Source organism: Pteronotus mesoamericanus, unplaced genomic scaffold, assembly GCF_021234165.1.
Source record: "Pteronotus mesoamericanus isolate MK-2021 breed Mesoamerican mustached bat unplaced genomic scaffold, CSHL_Meso_final scaffold_54, whole genome shotgun sequence".
Taxonomy (NCBI): domain Eukaryota; kingdom Metazoa; phylum Chordata; class Mammalia; order Chiroptera; family Mormoopidae; genus Pteronotus; species Pteronotus mesoamericanus.
In genome coordinates, this window is record NW_026555321.1 from 1,325,320 (window position 1) to 1,351,653 (window position 26,334).

General features: G+C 41.5%; 1 pseudogene; it reads left to right on the forward strand.

The window, feature by feature from the left end:
* Positions 1 to 18,832: 18,832 nt before the first annotated feature.
* LOC129061085 (14-3-3 protein epsilon-like) lies at positions 18,833 to 20,674 on the forward strand (annotated as a pseudogene).
* Positions 20,675 to 26,334: the final 5,660 nt, after the last annotated feature.

Below are 26,334 nucleotides of genomic sequence, written 5' to 3' on the forward strand. Positions count from 1 at the left end.
TTTTTATTTGTTTCCAGGTAACTTTTGATTTCTTCTTTAATCTCATTGTTAACACAGTCATTGTTTAGTAAGATGTTAATTTAGCTTCCATGTGTTTGTGTGTTTTTCTTGCAGTTGATTTCTAGTTTCATATTTTTGTGGTCAAAGAAGGTGCTTGATATGATTTCTATTTCCTTGAATTTATTGAGACTTGTTTTGTGTCCTAACATGTGATCTATCCTAGAGAACGTTCTATGTCCACTTGGAAAGACTGTATATTCTGCAGCGTTGGGTTATAATGCTCTGAAAATACCCATTAAATCCATCTGGTCTAAAAAAAAAAATCCATCTGGTCTAGTGTGTCATTTTTTTAAAATTTTTTTTAATTTTTTAAAATTATATTTTATTGATTATGCTATTACAGTTGATTTTCCCCCTTTGTCCCCCTCCACCCAGCACCCCCTCTCCCTCAGGCCATCCCCACACCATTGTTCATGTCCATGGGTCATACGTTCAAGTTCTTTGGCTACTCCATTTCCTATACTGTACTTTACATCCCCTTGGCTATTCTGTAAGTACCTATTTGTACTTAATTCCCTTACCTCTTCTCCTATTCCCCTACACCCTCTTTCCATCTGGCAACCATCAAAATGTTCTCTGTATCCATGATTCTGTCTCTGTTCTCATTTGCTTAGTTTGCTTTTTAGATTCAGTTGTTGATAGTATATATTTTTGCCATTCTATTGTTCATAGTTTTGATCTTCTTTTTCTTAAATAAGTCCCTTTAACATTTCATATAATAATGGCTTGGTGATGATGAACTCCTTTAGCTTTTTCTTGTCTGGGAAACTCTTTATTGAACCTTTGATTCTAAATGATATCTTTGCTGGGTAGAGCAATCTTGGCTGTAGGTCCCTGCTTTTCATGACTTTGAATATTCTTGCTAATCCCTTATAGCTTGCAAAGTTTCTTTTAAGAAATCAGCTCACAGTCTTATGGCAACTCCCCTATAGGTAATTAACTTCTCTTGCTGTTTTTAAGATTCTCTCTTTATTTTTAACTTGGGCATTTTAATCATGATGTGTCTTGGAGTGGGCCTCTTGGCATCCATCTTGTTTGGTACTCTATGTACTTCCTAAACTTGCATGTCTATTTCCTTCACCAAATTAGGGAAGTTTTCTTTCATTATTTTTTCTTTTTTAAAAAAAATTTATTTCAGAGAGAGGGGAAGGGAAAGGAGAAAGAGAGCAAAAGAAATATCAATGTGTGGTTTCCTCTCATATACCTGCTACTAAGGACCTGGCTCGCAACCCAGGCATATGCCCTCACTGGGAATTGAACAAGCAACCCTTTGGTTCGTGGGCTGGCACTCAATCCAGTGAGCCACACCAGACAGGGCCATTTTTTCAAATAGATTCCTAATTTCTTTCTCTTTCTCTTTTCCTTCTGGCACCCCTATGAAGTGAATGTTGGATTGCTTAGTTGTCCCACAGGCTGATTACACTATCCTCTTTTTTTTTTTTTTTGATTCTCTATTCTTCTTGTTCTAATAGGGTTTTGCTGTTGTTGTTGTTGTTGTTTTTGGTTTCGGTTTTGTTTTGTTTTTTTGCCCATTTGTTTGTTTGTTTTGCTTCCTTATGTTCCATATCATTGATTTGATCATTTGTTTCATCCATTCTACTGTTATTTCCCTGTAAACTGTTCTTTATTTCAATTAGTGTATCCTTCATCTCTGACTGGATCTTTTTTATGCTGTTGAGGTCCTCATTAAGTTCTTTGAGCACCCTTATAACCAGTGTTTTGAACTCTGCATCTGATAGATTGCTTATCTCCATTTCATTTAGCTCTTTTTCTGGATTTTTGACCTGTTCTTTCATTTGGGGCATGTTTCTTTGTCTCCTTGTTTTGGCACCTCCCTGTGTTTGTTTCTATGTATTAGGTGGAGCTGCTTTGACTCTGTGTCTTGGTAGCATGGCCTCATGTAGTAGGTGTCCTATAGGGCCCAGTGGCACAGCATCCCTTATCACCCAAGCTGAGATCTTGAGGTGAGCCCTTTGTGTGGGCTGAGTATATCCTTTTCTTGTAGTTGAGCTCTGGTTGTTCTTGGCAGATCAATGGGAGGGATTTACCCAAGTCTGTCAGCTGCAAGAACTGGCTGTGACCACTTACCACCAACCTCCACCCTCCATGGAGGATCAGCTGTGCAGGGGCAGGGTAGTGGTTCTCCAATGTGGTCTCTCCACTGGTTGCGCTGGCCCTAGGCTTTCCCTGGTGGTTCAAGCCAAGATCAGCCCCCTTCTGTGTTTGGCCAAGGGCCACCCTGCTTGAGCTATAAAGCAATCTGAGATGGCTGCTACTTGTGCTGGGTTTGGAGATTCCCAGGCAAAGCTAAGCTGTGAACCTAGGATGGCTGCTGCTAGTGTCAGAACTGGGCCTCACTGAGGTCAGCTGGTACTTGTCTGAGATGAAGAATGAGCCAAGACTAGCCACTCACATGGAAACATAGCTTGGGTGGGCCCGTAAATTGTGTGGGGAGGAGTTTCTGGGGATCCCAAGGTGGGTCAAAGAGTGTTAGCCAGGTTGATGGAGTCTCAGATGTGGAAACAGCTCAGCAGCTCTGTGGGAGGGTAGAGTTTAGAAAAGGGACAATGGCCTCTGATCACCTTGATGCCAGACACTGTTCCTCCCTCTGTTCCACTGGTGCCTTTCAAGCTGCTCTCCTGGTGCTGGAGCTCAAAGGGAGTGAGTCTGAGTAGGTCAGTCTGTGTGTGGGTTCCTTAAGAGGAACTGCTTGGAACTCCAGAAATTTCTTCCACCGACTCAATCCCCACTGATTTTTGCAGCCAGAAGTTGTGGGGACTTCCTGGCACTGGAACCCTGGGCTGGGGTCCTGGTGTGGGCTTGGACTCCTCATTCCAGAGATATCCCTCCCAGATTTTTATCCACCACACGTGGGTGAGGAACTAGCCCATTCTGGATCTGTGCCCCTCATACCTGTCTGGACGGATGTGGTTTCTTTAATTCCATAGTTGTCAGACTTCCATTCAACTTGATTTCTGATAGTTCTGAGTGATGGTTGTTCTATTTTTAATTGTAATTTTGATATGGTTGTGCAAAGACATGAGCCATGTCTCTTTGCATCCCCATCTTGACTGAAGTCTAGTGTATCATTTAAAACCACTGTTTCTGGAGAAGGCAGAGGAGCAAATGGAAGCTACACTGACCTCCTCCCAGGCCAATCTGGAATTACAACTAAATTGTGGAGCAATCACTCAAAACAAACAACTGAACTAGAGCCAGAGAGAAGCCTTATAGCCTCGGACAGACAGAAGAATCAGCTTTAGCACAACCTGACTGATAAGGAGTGCAGTGGAGACTCGAGAAGGCTGGCTGGGTGCCCACAGGCAGCAGCGCCAGAGGAATATTTAAGTGGCCAGTTGGATCTCCCTGAGAAAACTGGGGTCTGAACCATAAGTGGGGATCCCAACCCTACAGCACCAGAGTCCAAAAAGTACACAGATAACAGCCAGCTGCAAAAACAGCAGGGTTGTTCTCTGCCAGAGATGCGCAGCTGGAAATGCAAACAGCCATTTAAAGGGCCAAAACATAAATTTTTATTTGTAGCCACGTACCCTGGGCTCCAGCAAAGGTGGAGGCAGAGTAGGATAGAGACACCTGAGGAGAGACTGGTGACAGGGGCTTTGGGGAGATAACTGAAAGAATAGCCAGTGGGATCCCAGTGCTGACTCATACCCCACATGGCAACAGCCATCTGGCTCTGGCAGACCACTCCCCTGAGTGGCAGCAGTGTGAGAGGATGCATTAACCCCGCCCCCAGGAGGGACTCTGCCCCACCCTGTGGTGTCTATGCTGCCTGCTGAGTGGAAAGGGACTAGATTAACACCTGAAGGAGACAGCCACAGACAGTAGATTCTTGGAAGTCTCAAACAGACTGCCTAAGGTCAGACAGGGTCAACATCTGACATCATCGGAGGCAGATCCAGAAGAAAAAAATAGCAGTAAATACTACAAGCTACTGAGATGAAATCCACTGTGGTCTTTTCCATGATTTGCGATATTTTCTTTACTACATAGCTTTTTAACGTTAATTTCAGGTCCATCAAGTTTGTGCATATTAAGTCACTAGATTTAATACTAATAGTTTATTTCTCGCCTTTCTTTTAATAGTATTAATCTCTTTACACCCTTATTCATACTGGTTCATTTGCTGTTGATAGTGGGATTGCAGGGGGTAGTTATTTTTGCAGATGTGAGTTTGTTTCCTGGGCTTTGTGGTTTTGTTTTTTGTGCAGGTGCTACCAGAACAAAACCACACAAGACGTAGTGGGCAGAGTGACCCTCAGTCAACCATCTAGAGGGTAGGACCCACCAAAGAATGACCAAACAATAATCAAAACCCAATTACTTTGAGAGAGTCAACATAAATGGCATAAAAGGCATCCAAAGAACATCAAGTTCAGGAGATCAAGGAGAGTGCATCACTGAATCTCACAGGTCTCCATCCATAGAAGTTCACACCACAAAATCAAGAAGTCAAGACGATCAATTTAAGAAGCAAAAGCAAAAAAGAGGAGTCGCACAAATAATGGGAAGACAAAGAAACACCCCCCAGTCTAAGGGAAAGGAGGAATACCCAGAAAGAGAACTAAATGAAATAGAGGCAAGTAAGCTATCAGAGATTGAGTTCAAACAATGATTATAAGGAAGCTCAATGAGTGCAGTGAGTTCAAAGAGAATTACCAAAAACTACAGGGAAACTATGAGGAACTTACTGCAAACTATATCAGCATGAAAAAGGACACAGAAACTATCAACAAAGACAAGAGGAAATGAAGGATACAATTTCTGAATTGAAGAACACAGTCGAAGGAATCAAAAGCAGGATAGATGAAGCAGAGGATCAAATCAGCGAGCTGAAGGACAAGGTAGAAAAAAGCTCCCAGAGAGAGCAAGAAAATAAAAAAAAGACTCAAAAAGAATGAAGAAGCATTTAGGGAAATTCAGGACAACCTGAAATGTAATAATATCCGTATAATAAGGATACCAGTAGGAGAAGAAGAGGAGCAGGGTATAGAGAACCTGTTTGAAAAAGTAATGATGGAAAATTTCCCTAATTTGAGGAGAGAAAAAGTCACACAATTCCAGGAAACACAGAGGGTCTCATTCAAGAGGAACCCAAAGAGGCCCACTCCAATACACATCATCATTAAAATGGCAAATATTGAAGACAAACAGAGAATCCTAAAGGAAGCAAGGGAGAAACAGGTAGTAACATATAAGGGAGCCCCAATACAGTTAGCAGCTGACTTCTCCACAGAAACATTACAAGCCAGAAGGGAATGACAAGAAATATTCCAAGTCATGAAAAGCAAAGGCCTGCAACCAAGACTATTTTACCCAGCAAGGCTCTCAATTAAAATGGAAGACAAAATAAGGAGTTTCCCAGACAAAAGAAGGCTAAAAGAATACACCTTCACCAAACCAGCACTGAAAGACATGCTAAAGGAACTGCTTTAAGAAGATGAAGAAAAAGAGTGAGAAAGAGAGGAACACAGGTACAAAGGAAAAAAATTAATAAATACCTATCAATAATAACTTTGAGTGTAAATGGATTAAATGCTCCAATCAAAAGACATAGGGTAGCTGAATGGATTAGAAAACATGACCATCTCATATGCTGCCTACAAGAGACCTACTTCAGAACAAAAGACCTACACAGATTGCAAGTAAAAGAATGGAAAAAATATTCCAAGCAAATGGACAGGAAAAAGAAAGCCTGGGGAGCAATACTTATATCAGACAAAATAGACTTCAAATCAAAGGCCATAAAAACAGACACAAAGGGACTCTTCATAATACTCAAAGGAAGATTCCTTCAAGAAGACATAAACATTGTAAATCTATATGCACCCAACACAGCAGCACCCAAATACATAAGGAAAATCTTGGAGGACTTCAAGAAAGATATAGACAGCAACACACTGATAGTAGGGGATTTTAACACCCCACTGTCAACAATGGATAGATCTTCCAAACAAAATATCAACAAGGATATTGTAGAACTGAATGACGCATTAGATCAAATGGACTTAACTGATATATATAGAACCTTTCATCCCAAGGAAGCTAAATACACATTCTTTTCAAACGTACATGGGATATTTTCAAAGATCGACCACATGATAGGACACAAAACAAGCCTCAACAAATTCAAGAAATTATAACAAGCATTTTTCTTGAACCACAAGGGCTTGAAACTAGAAGCCAACCTCAAGGAAAAAACTCAAAACTCATGAAGTATCTTCTTAAAGCAGTTCCTTTAGCATGTCTTTCAGTGCTGGTTTGGTGAAGGTGTATTCTTTTAGCCTTCTTTTGTCTGGAAAACTCCTTATTTTGTCTTCCATTTTAATTGTGAAGGCAGTCCTGAGAGGGAATTTCATAGCAATACAGGCCTACCTCAAAAAGAAACTTTGCAAATAAACAACCTAACCCTACATCTTCAAGAACTGGAGAAACAACAAGAAACAAAGCTCAAAACAAGTAGAAGGAAGGAAATAACCAATATCAGAGCAGAATTGAATGACATAAAGACTAAAAAACAATTCAAAGGGTCAATAAGTCCAGGAGTTGGTTCTTTGAAAATATAAACAAAATTGACAAGCCTTTAAGCAGATTCATCAAGAAAAAAAGGGAGAGGACCCAAATAAAAAGCCACTATGGAAAACAGTTTGGAATTTCCTCAAAAAGCTAACAATGGAACTGCCTTTTTACCCAGCAATTCCACTGCTGGGATTATACCCTAAGAATCCCAAAACACCAATTCAAAAGAACCTATGCACCCCAATGTTCATAGCAGCACAATTTACAATAGCCAACTGCCAGAAGCAACCTAAGTGCCCATCAGTAAGTGAGTGGATCAAAAAACTATGGTACATTTACATAATGGAATACTATGCAGCAGAAAGAAAGAGCTATTACACTTCACGGCAGCATAGATAGAACTGGAGAGCATTATGCTAAGCAAAATAAGCCAGAGGGTAAAACAAATATCATATAATCTCATCTATAAGTGGAACCTAGTCAACAAAACAAACAAGCAAGAAAAATATAACCAGCAACATTAAAAGAAAAAACAAACTGACAGTAACAAGAGGGGAGGCAGGAGTGGGTAACGGGGAAAAGAAGGAGAAGGGTCAAGTCAAGGAACAAGTATAAAGGACCCATGGACAAAGCCAAAGTGGGGAAGGATTGAGGGTGGGAGGTGGGGGTGGGTGGAGCAGGTAAAAGTGGTGGCAGGAAAATGGAGATAAATGTATTTGAACAATAGATAAATAAATAAATAGATAAATTTTTAAAATAAATATAATTTCTTTTAAAAAAAACCACTGTTTCCATGTTGATTTTTTTTCTAAAAGATTAATATATTGATTCCATGGGTTTTTTTATATCTCTACTATGACTATATCGCTGTCAATCTCTTCCTTTACGTTTATCAAGTTTTGCTTTCTATATTTAGGTGCTCCTATTTTGAGTGCGTAAAAGTTTATAAGGATTATGTCCTCTTGTTGATTGATCTCTTTATCATTATATAATGTTCTTTGTCCTTTTTATGGCCTATGTCTTGAAGTCTATTTTGTCTGATATAAGTATTGGTACCCAGCATTTTTGTTTCCATGTACATGAAGTATCTTTTTCTAACCCTTTACTTTCAGTCTGTGTGTATCTTTCATTCTGAGGTGGGGTTATTGTAAACAACATATATATGGGTCTTATTTTCTTATTTACTCAGCTACCCAATGTCTTTTCATTGGAGCAGTTAAGCCACTTAGATTTAAAGTGACTATTGATAGTATATATGCATTGCCATTTTAGTCTTTATGACTATGTTCCTTCTTTTATTTTGTCTTCTTAAATAAGACACTTTAACTTTTTTATTTTTTTTGGTAATACTGGTTTGGTGGTAATGAACTCCTTTAGCTTTTTCTTGTCTGAGAAGCTTTTTATTTCACCTTCTATTTTGAATGATAATCTAGCTACATAAAGTAGTCTCAGCTGAAGGTCCCTGCTTTTCATCATTTTGGCTTGAAATGTTTCTCTTGAGAAACCAGCTGACAGTTTTATGGGAGCTTCCCAAGGAAAAGTGCACCGCAGGTCTTGGCTGGGAGCAGCCAGCAGACCCCTTTGCAAGATGTGAGCTAGCCCCCTATTCGTTTTTTCTTTTTTAAGATCTTATAATAACTTCATCTGAGGCAGTTATGTTGGGAGAGGGTGTCAAATCACCAAATAACACATAACAGCACATTCTACCACCTTTCCCCCAAAATGAAGAGAAAGAAAATACTGTGTTGAAATCAACTCTAAGTAGAAATGTATAAATTATTATTGTCACAGCTACTTGTCACAGGTCGTTTGGCAGAAAATGACTTCAGGTCATCTAACTAAACTCTCTCTTTGTAAATGGGAATATTTAAGTCCAGAGAGGTACTGTAACTCACCCAGAAACAGGCAGCAAGTTTGTGGTGGAGCCAGAGCCAGAATTCAGGTCTTCTGAAGCCCAGCGTATGGTTCTTTTTGCATTACACTGTATTTTTTAAATTATCATATGCTAACATTATGAAGAGTTAAGAATAAGACCATGAGAACATTTCGGGGGGTTTCTACAGTTTCCATAAGTCCACCGATTGTTTTTAGGGTACAAAAAATTTGCTTAATAAAAAGAATGATAGAAAGAAGTTTGAGTTTAATAAAAGCATATGGGTTAGTAATACAAAGCCAGCTTATCAGAAAGTGTTCCCCTCTATATAATTTAATTCCCCACATAGATTACCAAAAAAAGAATAAAGGTGCAATGAATAGATTTTTGTCTCATACTACATTTTTTTTCTAGGAATAAATATTGTTTGTGAAACTTTTATTTTAATGATACATATACTGGATCATAATGTAAAATGTATTACCACTGGGTCAAAAAAGTTTGAAAAATTATGGTTAACTGAACTCAGAAATTACTCTGGTATACTCTCAATATGGGGCTTAAAAAAGGAAGAAAACACAGTAGAGTATAAATTATTTTGCTAACATCTATAGGAATCATATTTTGAGACTTAATATGCCCTTCTGTACATTTTTATTTCCTGTGTAAGAATAGACAGGAACAAGTACATGCATATACTCAAAGATATGACCACAACATTGCTTTGAAGTTTGAACATGGAGAAATATGTGTGGTTAATAGCATAGTGTTTGTATTTTTGGTTGCGTTTTCAAGAAGCTTAGGCTGAGTTGTGTGCAAGAAGAACTGATCAGATCTCTCAGTCCTTTGGTGGTCATTTATTCCTAGAATTTATCTCCTACTAACATGCTTTTTTTCCCCCCGCAAAGCTACAAACACTTACAGAGGACTAGCATATTCCCAGCAGGGCTCTAGTCATTAGAAGGGATAAAAAGGTGAAATTATACGATTTGTCTCTTAAAGAGTTTAGCAATCAAAGGCACTTTCATCACAGGAGTCCCAGGAGATGATGGGACTCTAAAGAATGATACATAATGAAAGAAAAAAAAAGTCATTATGAAAACTGTGTAGAAACCCCTAAAATCATTTTTTATCTTATCATAAATGCAGATTAAAGTGGCATGGATGCTATGCTTCTCTGCTCCTGGACATGAGGTGCAGGTGATCACATTCTAGAGTGGAATAGGCAGAAATTAAAAGTCATAGATTCGATTATTCCTCATTATTTTTCAACTTCTCTTTAACGATGACATGCTCTTTTCAATAATAAGTTCTTAGAAAACACAAAGTGGTTATTGGCAACAAATTCAAAGCAGGAAAGTTTTCATTTTGCAAATGATTTGCTGATTTAATTGTAGATCAGTCCATACTTGGAAATGCTCTCCCAATGACTCACAGAGCAAAAAAGCATGCGTGTGACAAAAGGTGGCGGACAGGGAAGGCTGAGTAGGTCACTATTAAGCATATGTTGGGGAAGACAAATCTAAGAATTCAGTAACTGGGAGTCAGTGAATTAAACTAACAGAAGAGAGATTAACAGGAGGAAAGATACATAATTTTTATTAATGTTTATATGCATGGGAGTTCACAGAAAGGGAGCAAAACTCAAAGAAGCGGTTCAACTTCAGGATTTATACAGCATTTTTTAAAAAGGAGAACTTGAACAAGTTCTGTTTATGCAAACTCTTCTCGGTGTCAACTCCCCGCCTTTGATAAGAGTCACTTTTCTGTCCCTGGTGCTGGGTGGGCACCTTCCTCAAAGAAGAATTTATGCCCTGTGTGTAGACTGAGGAGGGAAGGGTAGAGAATTCTTCCTGCATGAGATGATTCTCAATCACCTTTAGCTCAAAATAATCCTTACGGTAAAGGGTCTAATTTTGGGGTGGCATATTCTGATTCCTTTCACATAATAATGAAAATCTCCATTTTGAGAGTACCCTCATGGGCCAGACATTGCTTATATATTCGGCCTCTGTGTGATTATGGGGGTGGCCTAGCGCTCCTCTTAAGCTTCCATGGCCTGAGATAGCGTCTGTCCTAGGGCTGGGTACTGACTTTCAGGGAGGGGGCATTTCCACCTCCGGTGAAAACTGATGCTCAAGTTGCATTGTGTTGCGGCGGTCGTCTTTGCCATCTCTGTACCTATGGGTATTGACCAATCTATTGATTCCAAGTTCTGAAGGAGGAGCCTAGAGACCAGGATGTCTGGTAAATACCGTATGCTTCAGAGCTCATGGGTGTGCGAAAAACTCTTACAGGGAAACTAGGAGGACTTCCACCTCTATCCCCAAGAAAAATACTCCTAAGTTATGATGCAGGTAGAGGATTAAGAAGCTCTTCTTTTTCTCTTCTGGTAATATTTTAAGTATATTTTATTGATCATGCTATCACAGATGTCCCAATTTTTCCCCCTCTGCCCCCCTCTGCATGATAACCCCCTTCCCATCAGCAATGCCCCCCTTTAGTTCACGTCCATGAGTCATGCATGTAAGTTCTTTGGTTTCTCCATTTTCTATACTGTACTTTACATGCCCCTCTCTATTTTGTACCTACCAATTATGCTCCTTAACCCCTGTGCATTTTCCCCCATTCTCCCCCTTCCTCTTCCCAGCTGATAACCCTCCATGTGATCTCCATTTCCGTGGTTCTGTTCCTGTTCTAGTTGTTTTCATAGTTTGTTTTTGTTTTTGTTTTAGGTTCAGTTGTTGATAGTTGTGAGTTTGTCAATGTTTTACTAGTCATAGTTTTGATCTTCTTCTTTTTCTTAAATAAGTCCCTTTACCATTTCATATAATAAGGGCTTGGTGATGATGAACTCCTTTAACTTTACCTTATCTGGGAAGCACTTTATCTGCCCTCCAATTCTGAATGATAGTTTTGCTGGATAGAGTAATCTTAGGTGTAGGTCCTTGCTTTTCATCACTTTGAATACTTGTCAGTCCCTTCTTGCCTTCAAAGTTTCTTCTGAGAAATCAGCTGACTGTCTTATGGGGACTCCTTTGTAGGTGACTGTTCTTTTCTCTTGCTGCTTCTCTCTTTATCTTTAACCTTTGGCATTTTAATTATGATGTGTGTTGGTGTGTTCCTCTTTATATCCAACTTGTTTGGGACTCACTGTGCTTCCTGGACTTGTATGTCTAGTTCCTTCACCAGATTAGGGAAGTTTTCTTTCATTATTTTTTCAAATATGTTTTCAATTTCTTGCTCTTCTTCTTCTCCTTCTGGCATCCTTATGATTCAGATGTTGGCACATTTGGAGATGTCCCAGAGTTTTCTTATTCCCTCCTCATTTTTAAAAATTCTTCTTTCTTCGTTCTGTACTGGTTGACTGTTTATTTCTTCCTTATGTTAAAAATTATTGATTTGAACCCCAGCTTCCTTCCCTTCACTGTTGGTTCCCTGTGGATTTTTCATTTTATTTTGTGTAGACTTCATTTCTTCACTTATGCATTTGCTGTACTCAATGAGTTCTCTGAGCACCCTTATCACCAGTGTTTTGAACTCTGCATCTGATAGATTGGTTATTCCCCTTCGGCTTAGTTCTTTTTCTGGAGTTTTGATGTGTTCTTTCATCTGGGCCATATTTCTTTGTCTCTTCAATTTGACAGCCCTCTGTGTTTGCTTCCGTGTACTAGGCAGAGCTGCTTTGTCTCCCTGTCTTGGTGCACCTGTTACATTGTAAGGGGCAGAGCCTTAAGTATTTACCAGGGTAGAGCAACCCGCTTGGCTGCTTTGTGGCACTGTATGTGGGGGAGGAGTAAGTCGGAGAGGGAACAATGTTGCCTACCTGGCTCTCACCCCATTTTGAGTCACTTCTTCCACTTTCCATATGTGACTGGCACCCTTCTAGCTGCTGCCCTGGTGCTGAAACACACAGTGGGTGGATTTGTGTGCATTCTAGGACTGCGCAGGTCCGTTAAACAGGGCTCTCCTGAGAGTCCAGCAGTTTCTTCTACAGACCCAACCCCCCACTGGTTTTTACAGCCAAAAGTTATGAGGCTTTATCTTCCTGTGCTAGAACCCTGGCCTGCACAGTCTGGCCCGGGGCTGTGATCACTTGGTCCCCAGGTGTCCTTCCCATCTTTTATCCACCACATGCAAACATGGGGCCGCCCCTTCTGCCAGTCACTGCCTCACCTCTGCTGCCTCACCACCATCACCTTGCCACCACCCCGCCACATCCTCTCCACCCCTCCTACCTGTCTGGGTGAATATTTTTTTCCTTAAATCCGCGGTTGTCAGACTTGCATACAGTTCAATATTCTGGCAGTTCCAGTTAGTTTTCATTTTGAGGTTAGTTGTGATCCTTCTATTGTGGTGTGAGGAGGCGAAGTGTGCCTACCTTCCATCTTGGCCAGAAGTCCTCTCTTCTGATAATATTCATTCCTGTTTCCTGCATACAAGATGAGTTTCTGAAATAGTGTACTTCTTTTATCTGTATTATTTAAGCTTGGTTCAGAATATCCCTTTTGGAGAGGGCCTGGGGACACATCTGTCCTGGTTTCCTTCATGGCCAGAAGACACAGTAACATCAATATTATCTCTACCAGCCTGTCTTCTTTTTAGATAGTCCTAGGGTCCCCAAAGGCTACAACGTCTAAAAGACACCCTGAGCCAGCCACACTGGTGTTTCACTTACAGTACATACAATCCTCAGAACAACCAGGCAGGTTTTCTAGATAACTTTTCCAAGGTCTGCACACTCTTCAGGGGAAGAACTGGTACCAGTCCAAGTTAAAACATCCACCTGGACATCCATGCCCCTTTTCTGACCTCCATGAATCCTCACAAGAAACATAGTGAGCTACCGAAAGTGACCCAAAGCTTTCAGGGCAGTCAGAATTAACTTCCTGCTCCTCTGGGCCGTCAGCAACCCTGGCGTCTCTCCGCAGAGCTCATCCGTGTCTATCCTTGTGTTCTTTGGACTGTCGCCCCCTGGACTGTCATCACTTCTTGCTATTTTGTTTGGTCTCCACCCACTATGTCCAAGGCCAGGGCTGGCATGAGGTAGGTCTCAGAAAAGATAGGATGCATTAACACCCAACAGCTCACAACAAGAGGACATAAGTGCCACCCTTTCTTCTGGTCGCCTTTGTCAAGGTTACACCCCAGGTAACGGGCGGCACCTGAAGGCTTTGAAACAAAACAAAAAGCAATTCACTCCCACCAAGAATTTAGAAGTTTACCTGTACTGCCTCCCATGAGGTTCTGGAACTCTCCTCTCCTCTCTTCTCCTCCTAATTTTTCTGCTCTCCTTAGTCTTCCTCCTTCTCAGGATCAACACAAATTCCTCCTTTTGCACAGAAGTTCATTTGCTTTGCTCCCACATCACTCAGGAATGTTCACCTCAAGTGATGTAGCTCTTCCAGAAGATCCAATGGCTTCCGCAAGAAGATGCTTGGTGCATCTTTGTCTCGAGGCAAAATGCATCACTGTTGTGACTGAGGAGCTGGTCAAGGGCCTCAGGAGCAAAGCAGGGGGCCTGATTCTGCTTGGACCTTTGGGACGAGAATGTGGAAGTGGCCCATGGGTTGACCCTGCAGGATGCATGTGCCTTCCATCAGAAAGTAAAGCATTATTGCAAGAAAGCATTTCTCTGGGAGTCTCAGAGCCTAGGTGCTCAGCCCAGCTGAGTCACCATGTTTCCTTGAAACTCTGGGGCAGTCACTGAATCTTCCTGAACTTTCAGCACTTCCACACTTTACTGTGCCCACAAATCACCTAGGAATCCTCCTACACCACAGACCAGGATCGAGCAGGTCTGGGCCCACAGTTCTGCATGTCTAACCAGCTCCCAGGCAATCACATGTTGACAAAGGGTTTGGATCTTCACCTGCAAAATGGGTATAAAGCCTTCTTGGAAATGTTGAGAATAAGTTAGTACATATGAAAGTGCTTGGGAAAATGTAGTACTCCTTAAAAATGAAACGGGTTTTTATTATTGTGCGGATGGGCTGTTCAAGCCTTGCCCAGTATACTGGGAGTGGGACTCCCTGTATCTCCACTGTTGACACCCAACAGATATGGCAGCTAAGCCCATCAGAAATGTCAAATGTCAACTGTCCCAGGAGGCCTCATGACTCAGACAGCATTTAGTGGAGAGATCCCTAGAGAAGAAAAAAAAGAGTGTAAAACAACAGTGTCTTGCAGCTGCTGACAGGTTTGCATGAGTGCTCCCCAACTTTTAGAGCTACTGTGGTAGGGAATGAATCACTGTAGACACAGGAAGTCTTGCTAGAGAGCAAGGAAACACACGCACACACTGTCAAACCCTGACATGGACTAGAGGCCCGTTAATCCTTTGCAGCCCCATAGCAAGCTTCAAACACAGCCCAGTAAAGACTGAGGCAGGTCGGCATCTCTGGAAGGGAGGGGAGGGGGGCAAGAGCTTGGGAGAAGGAGAAGTCCAGCTGTGACGTGGTCTCAAGGACGGCCTCAGCTTACTGCACAGGGAGCTCTGACCCTTGCGGGATGTCTCCGTTTGGATCAAGGAAGCCGGGCATTTATAACCTGGTATTCACTGGTCATTGCATGCAGGCTGCCCCAAGAAGGGGCTTGGCCTGTGGCTAGGCATCTCTGCTTAGTCCAAACAATTCCCGAGAGGGCTGACAGCAGGGGCCTGTCTACTAGCAGCACCCCCAGAAGGAGGCGGAATTAGTCTGGGGGGAGACGGGATGAGGGTGGGGTGCACCCTAATGTCCGCCACAGTCCTTTTCACCTGGGCCAGACTCTCCTCTGCTGGACAAAAGCGCCTTCCAGGAGACAGTGGAAGGAGCGGCTGAGAGGCAGCTTTCATGTCTCACAGTGGACCTACCAGGCAGTGAGGCTCAGAGTACCCCTGACGGGCAGAGCAGAACTTCCTCGGCTCCAGCGAGCCTGCCTTCTAAGGAAAGCGGCTCAGCAAATGCCCCGTGGACCCGGACCACAGGGTGGGGATAGACTGTGGGAGCAGGGGCCGGGCGGGACCGGCGAGAGCGATCAGAGAAAACTGGGACGATTGTAATAAAAAAAATTTTAAATAAATAAAATTTTAATTTAAAAAAAAGCAGCTCAAGCTGCTTTTTTGTCATGCTGAGGAGAGCCTTGGTCAAATACAAACTGTCACTATTACTGTGCCATTTGAAGGCCTGGTTCCAGAACTTCTGGATGAGCTGGCGTGTGGGCAGGAGAAACCCAAAGAGAAGGCTGGAGGGGAAGAAGAGGAAGAAGGCTGAGGCCCAGAGGGCCAATGGGAGCAGGGCAGGAATATGGAGAAGGAGCAAAGTGACAGGGATGGCACCAGTGAAAACTCAGCCAGCATTGGAAACAGGACCCAGGTCTGGGGAGGTAGAAAAATCACTGATTCTGGGAAGGCTCGAACCCCCCACACTCTTTCTGTTATGATCGCTCAACTGAACATCAATTCTGCCCAACCCACGTTCCCCCCGTTCCACATCCCCCCCCACCCCACAGCAGCACATAACCTCCCATCTGGTGGCATTTAGTTTCTGACAGTAAACTTCAAGCTGGTATTCCCCATTTCTAGAAGATCCTATTCCATGTGCCTGGTCCATTCAGGCTCTCAGCCTCCCAGACAACCATTTCCCCTGTGCTCCTCTGTCCTCCTCCTCAGTGGATGGTCTTGCTTTTGATTTCCCTGGAAAAACAGCAGCAACGACAACAAATCAAACTAACTTTTTCACACACTGCCATCCTTTACCTATTTCAGTCTGTATCAGGAGAACCAGACTCAGCCCTTGGTTCTCTTCTCCTCTCTGTTGACCCCACTAGACACAGCCATCCATTCCCGTGGCTTTAATACCATCAACACCCATATTTGTTTCCTTAGTCTAGCCCGTAGATCTTCCTTACACTTGACTTACCTGCAGCTTGCTACTCAATAGTTCCATTTGAGGCATCTAAGTGTTACATATCCCAAATAAAACTCGTAATGCACATTCTGCAAACCTGGGGCCTCCCTGGTACGCATGTTCCCCACCTGTAAAATGAGTTTTTGCTTATATCTTAAGCTGTCAGGTACAGAAAAGCATTCTCTGTTTACTAAACACCTTTCTTCTCTGTTAAACTCTTCTTCTTACTATTATAAAAAAAGTTAAGAAAAGTGGCCTGCTGAAAAATTAATACAGGTAGATTGTGACTTCTGGGCAGTTGAGTAGATGTACTATTTCTGATTCCTCCCACTAGACACAGTGAAGTCCCCTGGAAAGAACCCAAGGCTCCTGTGGGGCAGTAATGAAATATTTAATAATTATGCCATCAGAATCTTGAAGCAAGGCTGAAAGGACAATTTAAAGCATTAAATACTTACATGAGAAAAGAGGAAAGTGGCAGATAATAATCTAAGTTCCCATCTCAAGAACCTAGAAAAAAAAGGGGGCAAACAAAACCCAAAGCAAGTGGAAGGAAGGAAATTATCAAGATAAGAGTAGGTGTCTGTGAAACGGCAAGGAGAAAAACAATAGAGTTGTTTGACAACATGAATTAAATTGGCAACACTCTACCAGGCTAACCAAGGGGGGAAAGAAGACACAAATCACCATCAGGAATGAAACAGGGGGTATTACTACAGACACAGAAGACAGCAAAAAGATAACAAGGCAACGCTACAAACAACTGTGCACACATCCATTTGATAACTTAGAAAAAAAAGGGCTAATTTCTCAAAAAACACAAACTACAACCCACCCAATAGGAAATGACCTTGTAACTATTAAACAAATTGAATTCATAATTTTAACACTCCATATTAAGAAACTAGAACCATGATGACTTTTGTTGACATTCACATCAGACCATGATGGTTTCACTGGAGAATTCTACCAAATGTTGAAAGAAGCAGTATTCTAAACAATCTCTTTTAGAATATAGGAGGGAATGCTTTCCAATTCTGTTTTTGAAGCCTGTTTAACTCTGATATTCTAAATTTTATGTGGTGAGACAAAGGAACTGGAAAAATCAGAAACAATTTTTAAAAAGAAGGGCAAGGTGGGGAAAAGAAGAAGAAACTGATTTCAAGACTTACAGAGCTACAGTAATCAAAACTGTGTGGTGTTGGTGGACGAAGGGACACAGAACAATGGAACAGATTAGAGAACTAGAGCACGAGCCACACAAGTCCACCTGGCTGATTTTTCACAAGGGTGCAAAAGCAAGTCCATGGAGGAAGGACAATCTTTTCAACAAATGGTGCTGAACATCCATAGGCAAAAAAACATAAATCCGAAGCTAGACCTTATATTTTATGGAAAATTCACTTAAAATGCATCACAGACTTACATGTAAAGCTATAAAACATTTAGGAAAAAAACAGGAAAAACTTTAGGATGTAGGGCTAGGCAAGGAGTCCTTAAGACCTGATATCAAAAGCAAAATTTTTTGTTTGAAAGGATGCAAGTGATCTCTGGACTTACAGAAAATGGTGGGTACTGAGCAAAATGTGCCAGCCTGCATTCTTGCTAAAAAGAATGACACCTTTGGGTTTAGCAAGGTCTCCGCACATTTTAAGTATGAAATAGCAATGATTAATGAATATATGAATACTAATAATTTCTACTTTAATAGGGCCAATGAAAGAAGTATATGATCAAAATAAATACATGCAATAAATAAAACTTATTTTTCTAATCATTGAAATAAAACATTTTAAAAACTAAAATCTGGGGAAGGCTGACTTGAATTTATCACATAAGTGTGTCCTGTAAGAGAAATCATTAGATGACTTCAGCATTTAGAAGATGTAAAAATAATGTAAGATTGTCATTTGATCATCTGTTGTTTTTTTTTCTTTCTTTTTCATGTTTTTGGGGGGGTTTTGGGGGGGAAAGGGTTGGTTTGTTTTTGTTTTTGTTTTTGCTATTATGGTTACATGTTATTATGGTTGCAATTCTGTTTTTCCTTTTTATTAAAAGCACAATTTTTAAAAATTGAAAAATAAGATTTCATCACAATAAAAGACTTTTGCTCTATAAAAGACTGTGGGGGAAAGAACAGGCAAGCTCTGAGGGGGCTGGGGATATTTGTAAATCCTATGTGTCCAATGAAGGGCTGGTATCTAGAACATATAAAGAACTCCCAAAACGCACAGCCCAATTAAAAGGTGGGGAAAAGACACGAAGAGACATCACCAAAGTGAATGAATAGATGGCTACAAAGCACAGGAAGGACTGAGGTGCCGCCATACTTGCCACTCCAATGGGGGAGTGAGAGGCTGAGCACGTCAGGGATGCTCCCCACTTCCACCCACCCTGCAACCCCGCCGGGGCCGCAGCCACTATCCACGATGGGAGGACCTAGTGCACCACCAAAGCTGGCCGTCGGGCGGAGTAATACGAAGAAATGGTGGACTCAATGAAGAAAGCAGCTGGGGTGGACGGGGAGTTGACAGCTGAAGAAAGAAACCTCCTCTCAGTTGCCCATGGAAATGTGATTGGAGCTAGAAGAGCCCCCCAGAGAATAATCGGCACCATTGAACAGAAAGAAAACAAGGACGGAAAAGACAAACTAAAAATGACTTGGGGATACAGGCAAACTGTTGAGATGGAACTAACGTTAACCTGTTGTGACATTCTGGATGTACCGAACAAACACCTCATTCCAGCAGCTGACACTGGTGAGCCCAGGGTTTTCTGTTATAAAATGAAAGGGGATTGCCACAAGGATCCGGAGGAATTGGCCACAGGAAATGACAGGAAGGCAGCTGCAGGAACAGCTGAGCGGCTTATAAAGCTGTTAGTGCTATTGCAATGGGGAATATGTAATGGAATAGCATGAATACACTACACGTATCGAAAGCTACCCATTTTAATCTTAATAAATATTAAACCCAGCTTGTCACTCCGACCTGATTTTTCTCTCACAACTAGAGTTTACATATTAAAAGTTTCTTTTCTAAGTATACTTTACGAGAATCAACATGTTCTGTTCCCTATGTAAACCTAAGAAACAGCCTGACTTTGGAATAATGCTAAGCTAACAAAAATCAGATGGCCAACTCAAGGACACTGGCCCTGAAGACCCACGGGGGGACCAGCAAGGATACCCATGACCACAACCCCCCAACCCCTCCCCTGATCTCTTTGCTTTGCTTTTCCTCTTCTTGCTCCTCATAAAATTCTCTGCCTGTCCTAAAATGTTAACTTGTAACCATGACTCAGTACCTCCCAGCTAGTAATCAAAGTTATATATTCTGTAACAAATAAAAGTCAGCCCTGTGCTTTCAACTCTGGCTGAGTTCTCCTTGCACTCAGGGGAATGCTCAGCCGGAGTAAAGCCACAGATGTCTGATTGAAGCAAATTGAGAGATAACATCAAAATGAAGAGAGTAACCTCAGCAGAAGCTGCAAGACTCCTCCTTCGGCCCCCTCCCCTTACTCCCATTCCCCTCTCAAAAGAGAAACTACGTGTCTGCGCTCCCCCAAGGAGCTTCCCTTTACTGAATTCCCATCAACTCCCTGGAAGAATCACTGCCTTGATCAAAGTTGTCAAGATGAGTTTTTGAGGACAGGAGTCCCCCCCACCCACTGCCATCAACTACTTGAAATGCTGGCACTCGAATAAATCACCTTCCTTCCAATGAGCACCTGTCTCATGAGTTGGGATTTTTGTGGTGGCAGAAAGCTGAACCTGGGTTCCCTTTCAGTATTGCAATGACAAAACGCCTATTTGCTTAGGTCTTACTCTCAACTTTTCTATATTCTATTATGAAAATCTTTTAAAAACTTTTTTTAGATTTATTTTTAGAGCGAGAGAAAGAGAGGGAGAAAGACAGGGAGAGAGACTTTGATGTGTGAGAGAAGCATAAATCAGTTGCCTCTCGTACGCCCTCCACCAGGGACCTGGTCCATACCCCAGGCATGTGCCCTGACTGGGAATTGAACATTGCAACCTTTTGGGTTGCAGGACAATGCCCAACCCACTGAACCACACCAGTCAGGGCTCTACTATGACATTCTTAATTCCCCTGACCATGTCTGCAGGTTTGCAAAAGCAGCTTTTAATGGTGAAATGGCAACACCAATATGCTGAGTGAAGAAAGCCATAAGGACTTAAACTTACCATGCAGTTATTATATGATAACCTGACACTAGGACCTCAGACATGTAGGGTGGTGATAAAGAGCAGAATGAAGAAGCACTGCAGGACACAGCAGATGAAAATCAGTGAGACATAAAACCCAGCAAGAGAAACCGTCTCTGACCACCCCTCTCCTTCCCATCCCCACCTTGGAGATTTCCCTGTTGTTACTGAGAACCACCAAGTCTCTGACTTTTACATTTGGTCTCAGAATTTGGGTTCCTGCCCTTTTTTCAAAAAAAAAAAAAAAAAAAAAAAACCAAAACAGTTTTCAAAAGTTCTTAAAGGCAAGAATGAATTTCTGTGGATTTTACTGCTCCTAGATTTTAGGTTCTTATATATCATTTTTCCTTTTTCTAATCGTTTAAATTGAATTTTATACCAATGTTTAAAATTAATTGGGTGTTAGCCTGAGGTGGTGAAATGTTGTTCAGGGAGGTTTCGTAATGGTTGTGCTGTAAAAAGTGCTTCCAACTCTGCTGAAATGGTGGCTGAAAAGCATGGTGCTGGTAACAGTTCAACAATCCGTGGCTTTGCCTGCTGTTATTCTCCCTTTGAAGCAGGTTAATGTTGAAGGTTGTATGGAAAAGCCTGCATGTGTGTTCAGTTCTTTGTTTCTTCTCCTGCCCCCATCCTCCATCCCTAACTCCTTCACTCGTTCAACCCCTTTTGTTCAGTATGCGTAACTTGAAGCTAATTTGTACAACTGGCTATCTGACTGGAGCCACACATAGAAAGCCTGTATTGTTCTTATGGAAACGCAGCATGGAATTAACATTAAACTGACGTAAAACAAACCTAAATTAAAAATGCCAAAAAAAATAAGTACATGAAAAGATGGTTGACATCACTGAACCATAGGAAAATCCTAATTAAAACCACAGTGGGGATACCATGGTGTGCCCATCTAAATAGGTAAAGTTTTTTAATGTTTGTAAGGATATGGAGAAACTTACATGGCTGGTACAAATGTAAAATGGTACAACGGCCTTGACAAAATTGGCATTTTATTAAAGTTAAAAAAAACTAAACATGCAATTACCATACAACCTAGCAACTGTTTTTCTAGGCATTTGAAAATGAGAAGTGAAATCTTAAGTTTGCACAAAAACCTGAAAGGAATGTTTATAGTAGCTTTATTTACAATAGCCCCAACAACACAATGGACTTTCCATGAGTAGAAGGCTAAACTGTGGTACGTACCATGCAGTACCACGTGGCAGTTAAAAGGACCACATTGCAAGTAGGATGAATTTCTGGAGAATTAGGCTAAGTGAAAAAAAAAAAGCCAATCCCCAAAGTTTGCATATTGAATGATTCCATTCGTGTCCCACTCCTGAGTGTGAGTTTAGAAAGGCAACGTTACAGGTCATTATGGTGAAGGAATTGTTCTGTATCTTGACTGTATCAGTGTCAGTACTCTGGTTGTGATCATATACTACAGTTTTGCGAGACATTATTGGGAAAAACTAGGTAAATGGTACACAGTATCCCATTGTATTATTACCTAAAATCCATGTTAATCTATGATTATTTCAAAATAAAAAGCTTAATTTAAACAAACACCAATATCAATTCGTTTCCTAGACACCAACACAACCAGTTATATTATTTACAATTTTTCTATTTCTTTGAATAGTAGAGGTTGGGAATCTTTTCATATAGGTATGAATCTGTTCTATTTCTCCAGGCATTCCCTTTGCCCATTTTACTATTCTGTTGACTTTTTCTTATTGACATAGAGGAACTCTTTATATCATGGACATTATATGGGCATTGTATATGCTATTTATGTGGCTTTAAGATGAAAGTTGGTTTTGAAATTCTATTCATCAAATTTCAGAAATCTCAGCAAGTTGTCTCATCATCCTAGACATAGAGGTGTTAGGTCCCCACCAACATAAGCCCCAATGGGTGCTTAGGCATCTCACTTGAATCCTCTAGAAGGCAGGTAACTCTGCTGAGGCCTGAGCTACAGTCTATTTGACATCAACCCCATGATATATTATTTTGTAGTGTGTTATATTATTTTCAGTACCACTTATGCTAACTGCATATACAGGTGATTTGTATAGGATCAACATTGTTCTTAGAAATAATAGTGATCATAGCTCATTTATTGACCAATCCAAGTAAATGCTCCATACATTATCACTACACATGTTGTCCCATTTAATCCTCATCAAAACTCTAAAAAACAGGGGCATTATGATTATCCCCCTTTTGTGAATGAGGAAGCAGAAGTTTTTCTTGTTTGGGTTTTTTTTTTTTTTTAAACATTTTATTTGTTTATTTTTCAGAGTGAGAGGGGAGGAAGAAATAAAGGGAGAGAAACATCAACATATGGCTGTCTCTTGGGCACATCCCACTGGGTACCCAGCCCACAAACCAGACATGTGCCCTGACTAAAAATTGAACCAGCAATCCTTTGGTTCACAGGCTGGCGCTCAATCTGCTGAGCCACACCAGCCTGGCCAGTAAGCAGAAGTTTAAATCTGTTAGATAACTTGGCCAAGGTCACAGAGCTAATAAATGGCAAGATCAGTTCAAACTCAGCTGCCTGAGCACCAAAACTTGATGAAAGTGTTAGGCTTCAGGGAACACTGGGGGACCTGCTGAGGCAGGAGATAGTCAGGAAGGAGGAACCTCCAGAGGTGCCCCAGGACTAAGATACAGAACAAGGATAAAGGACGGAGACCCTGTTCAAAGACTGGTAGTTCCCGCTTTCTGGAAAAGCACTGAATCCTAGTAAATCAGGAGTGCACCTGACCAGAAGATGCTACATGCCCCCTGCTTCATTTATAACCAGAACATTATAATAAATTAGTATTATGGGACCCCCTTCCCAGTAGCCAATCAAGGAAATCATGGGAGACCACATGCACAGTAACTTTAAAGTAACGTAACTACTTGTGCATGCACAATAAAAGCCCTGCCAAAACTAGCCAGGAGAGACCCGCCCTGTAAGAATAAAAGCTCTCTAGCCCCTGAGGTCAGGGCTGTTAGGTTCTGCTCAGCTCTGCTAGGCTCTGCTCAGCTCTGCTCAGCTCTGCTCAGCTCTGCTCCGCTGGGCTCAGAGCTGGCATGCTCCCATGTTCTGTGTGGCTTAATAAATCTGCTTTCTCTCACTTTCTGCTATAAAATCTGAGTGTTTGGTTCAATTTTTTGTCCGCAGTCACCAAGAACCTGGTCACTTGTGCCCACCTGTGACACCGCTACAGCTCAGAACTATAAATGAACAAAAATCCATTCAAGGACGCGTTCCTGGAAGGAGCTGAAACTGCAATGAAGTTTCGGTTTTCTGTGCTAGGGCCAGGGGACTCTGCCTTGGCTTGTTGTTTCTTTTTTAATGGGGCCCTCATCCTAACCAACCGTCTTATAACTAAGTCATATCTCAAACTCTTACCAAAACACTATATGCCCACTACCTGGTGTAGAATGGGCATTTTCTCCAGCCCTGAAAACTGCCAGGACGTAGGTATTCAAGGAAAGGAGAATTACAAAGTACTTACCATGAACAGGAAAAATCTAGAAAAATCTCTGAGGTCATAAATGTTAACACTCTTCTAGGTATGAGTCAGAGGGTTCATTGAGAACATCAAATTAGTTTTATTTCCGAATAAACATCAGAGAAGAAATAAAAATAGCTTTCTGACCTATGAAACATATAAAGTTCAATTAATATGTTTTTCCTGAAGGGAGGGGAGCTGGTGTGTACGAGATTTTAAAATTATAATATGCTTTTTTTCTATCTCAGTAATAAAAGCAAAAAATTAAACTGCCAAATGTTAATAATAAAATAGAGCTGTTTTTTTGTCCCCAGTCCCCACATTAGTCCCCCACCCCAGGAAAAAACCGCCAAAAATACTTTTAGCTGTTTTTCCTCTCTGGTACCTACCATCAAAATGTATTCATAGTGATGAAAAGCAAAGACCCACAACCTGGATTACCCTGTCCAGCAAAGCTATCGTTTAGAATGGAAGGGATAAAGTGCTTCCCACAGAAGATAAAGCTAAAGCAGTTCATCATCACCAAGATACTATTATATGAAATGTTAAATGGAACTATATAAGAAAAAGATCAAAACTATGAACATTAAAATGGCAACAAAATCCTAACTATCAGCAAGGGAATCTAAAAAACAAACTAAGCAAACAAGCAGAACAGGAACAGAATCATACATGCGGAGATCATTTGGAGAGTTATCAGTAGGGAGGGGGAGGGGGAGAATGGGAGAAAAGGTGCCGGGATTAAGAAGCACAAACTGGTAGGTACAAAATAGACAGGGGGAGGTTAAGAACAGCATAGGAAATGGGGAAGCCAAAGAACTTATATGTGTGGCCCACAGACATGAACTAAGGGGGAGGATTGCTGGAGGGAAGAGGGGGTGTTGGGCAGAGGGGGGCAAAGGGCGGAAATCGGGACAACTGTAATAGCATAATCAATAAACTATATTTTTAAAAATTCTAAATAGTATGCTTATCCTGCTACTTCTCAATTCACAGCTTCTACATTTTATTGATTTCCTGTTGAGATAGATGGTTGAGGTTTTTAGTTCTCTTACATTTCTCCCTTCTTTCGCCCTCTCAAAATAATTATAACTTAAAATAATTAAAAAGCATTACGTTTCCTTTCTTAAGCTATTTTTTCTCCCCCCTTTCTTTTTTTCTTTTTTTTTTCTTTTTTGATGTAAGAAATATTCAAACCTGTGAAGAATTTTTTATGAGTTTTTTTGAGCCAAACTGATGAAAATTACCAGGAAGCGGTCTCAATGGATTGAGAAAATACTCTAGAAAATGGCAGTTTACCACTTACTTTATACCTCAGAATCAAGGGGGAAAGACGAAAGGGTGATTCATGAAATCCATTGGTGATAGATTAGGGAGCGGGAAAAAGCAAAGTCAGGAAATCTCTGAGACTAGATAAAAAATAAAATGGGTAGATATAACTTCTTTTACATTGATGGCTGTCAGATAGTTAACAATTAATGTTACAGGACAGGGGCCTGGCCCTAAGCGGGTCTGCCCAGGGCTAGCTGTGGTGTGTGGGTTCTTCGTGTAGGAAAGATTTCACAACCTGAGTCCAGAGGACTATGAGGGTACATTTATTAAAGGTGGGGACAGCGAAACAAGGAAGGACATGGTGTAGAAGAAGCAACAGGAGAGCCCAGGCTGGGCTGCCTTAGCTCGCTGGGAAATAAGAGAAGAGGCCTTGGGGACAGGTGCAGGGGATTAGCCTGGGACAAGCTGCCAGCTGCCCATTGCCTTAGAGTTTAGGAGACACATGCCTGGGGGAAAGAAGAGGGGGGGCGAAGATGGGAAAGGGAGTGGCATGGGCTGCTCCCCGGAGTGTCCTCTGTCTTGCAGACAGGAATCTTAGGGGAGGTCCCAGGGGAGAATTTCAGTAGAATATACATCAGTTCCTCAGGTATGGCCTTTCAGGGTGGTGGTCTCCACTGATTGGTCAGTGATGGGGTCTTTAGTCATTGTAGTTGGTTTTGGCATTGCCATCTGTTTTTGTTGCTTTTCTGGGCCTGGAGCTGAAATACAGCTAAGGCCTAGATGTTGTCTCTGGGGAGGTGAGCTTTTGTATCTGGCAGTTTATTCAGCTATCTGTCTGTTTCCCTATTCCACTTGCCAAGAAATGTTCTTAGCTTCTTACTCTCCTGTCTTGTTAGCATTTTCAGCACCAAGATGGTATGCAGGAGAATAAGAGGACAATGAGGAGTTCTTGGTCTTGAGCTCTAGTGG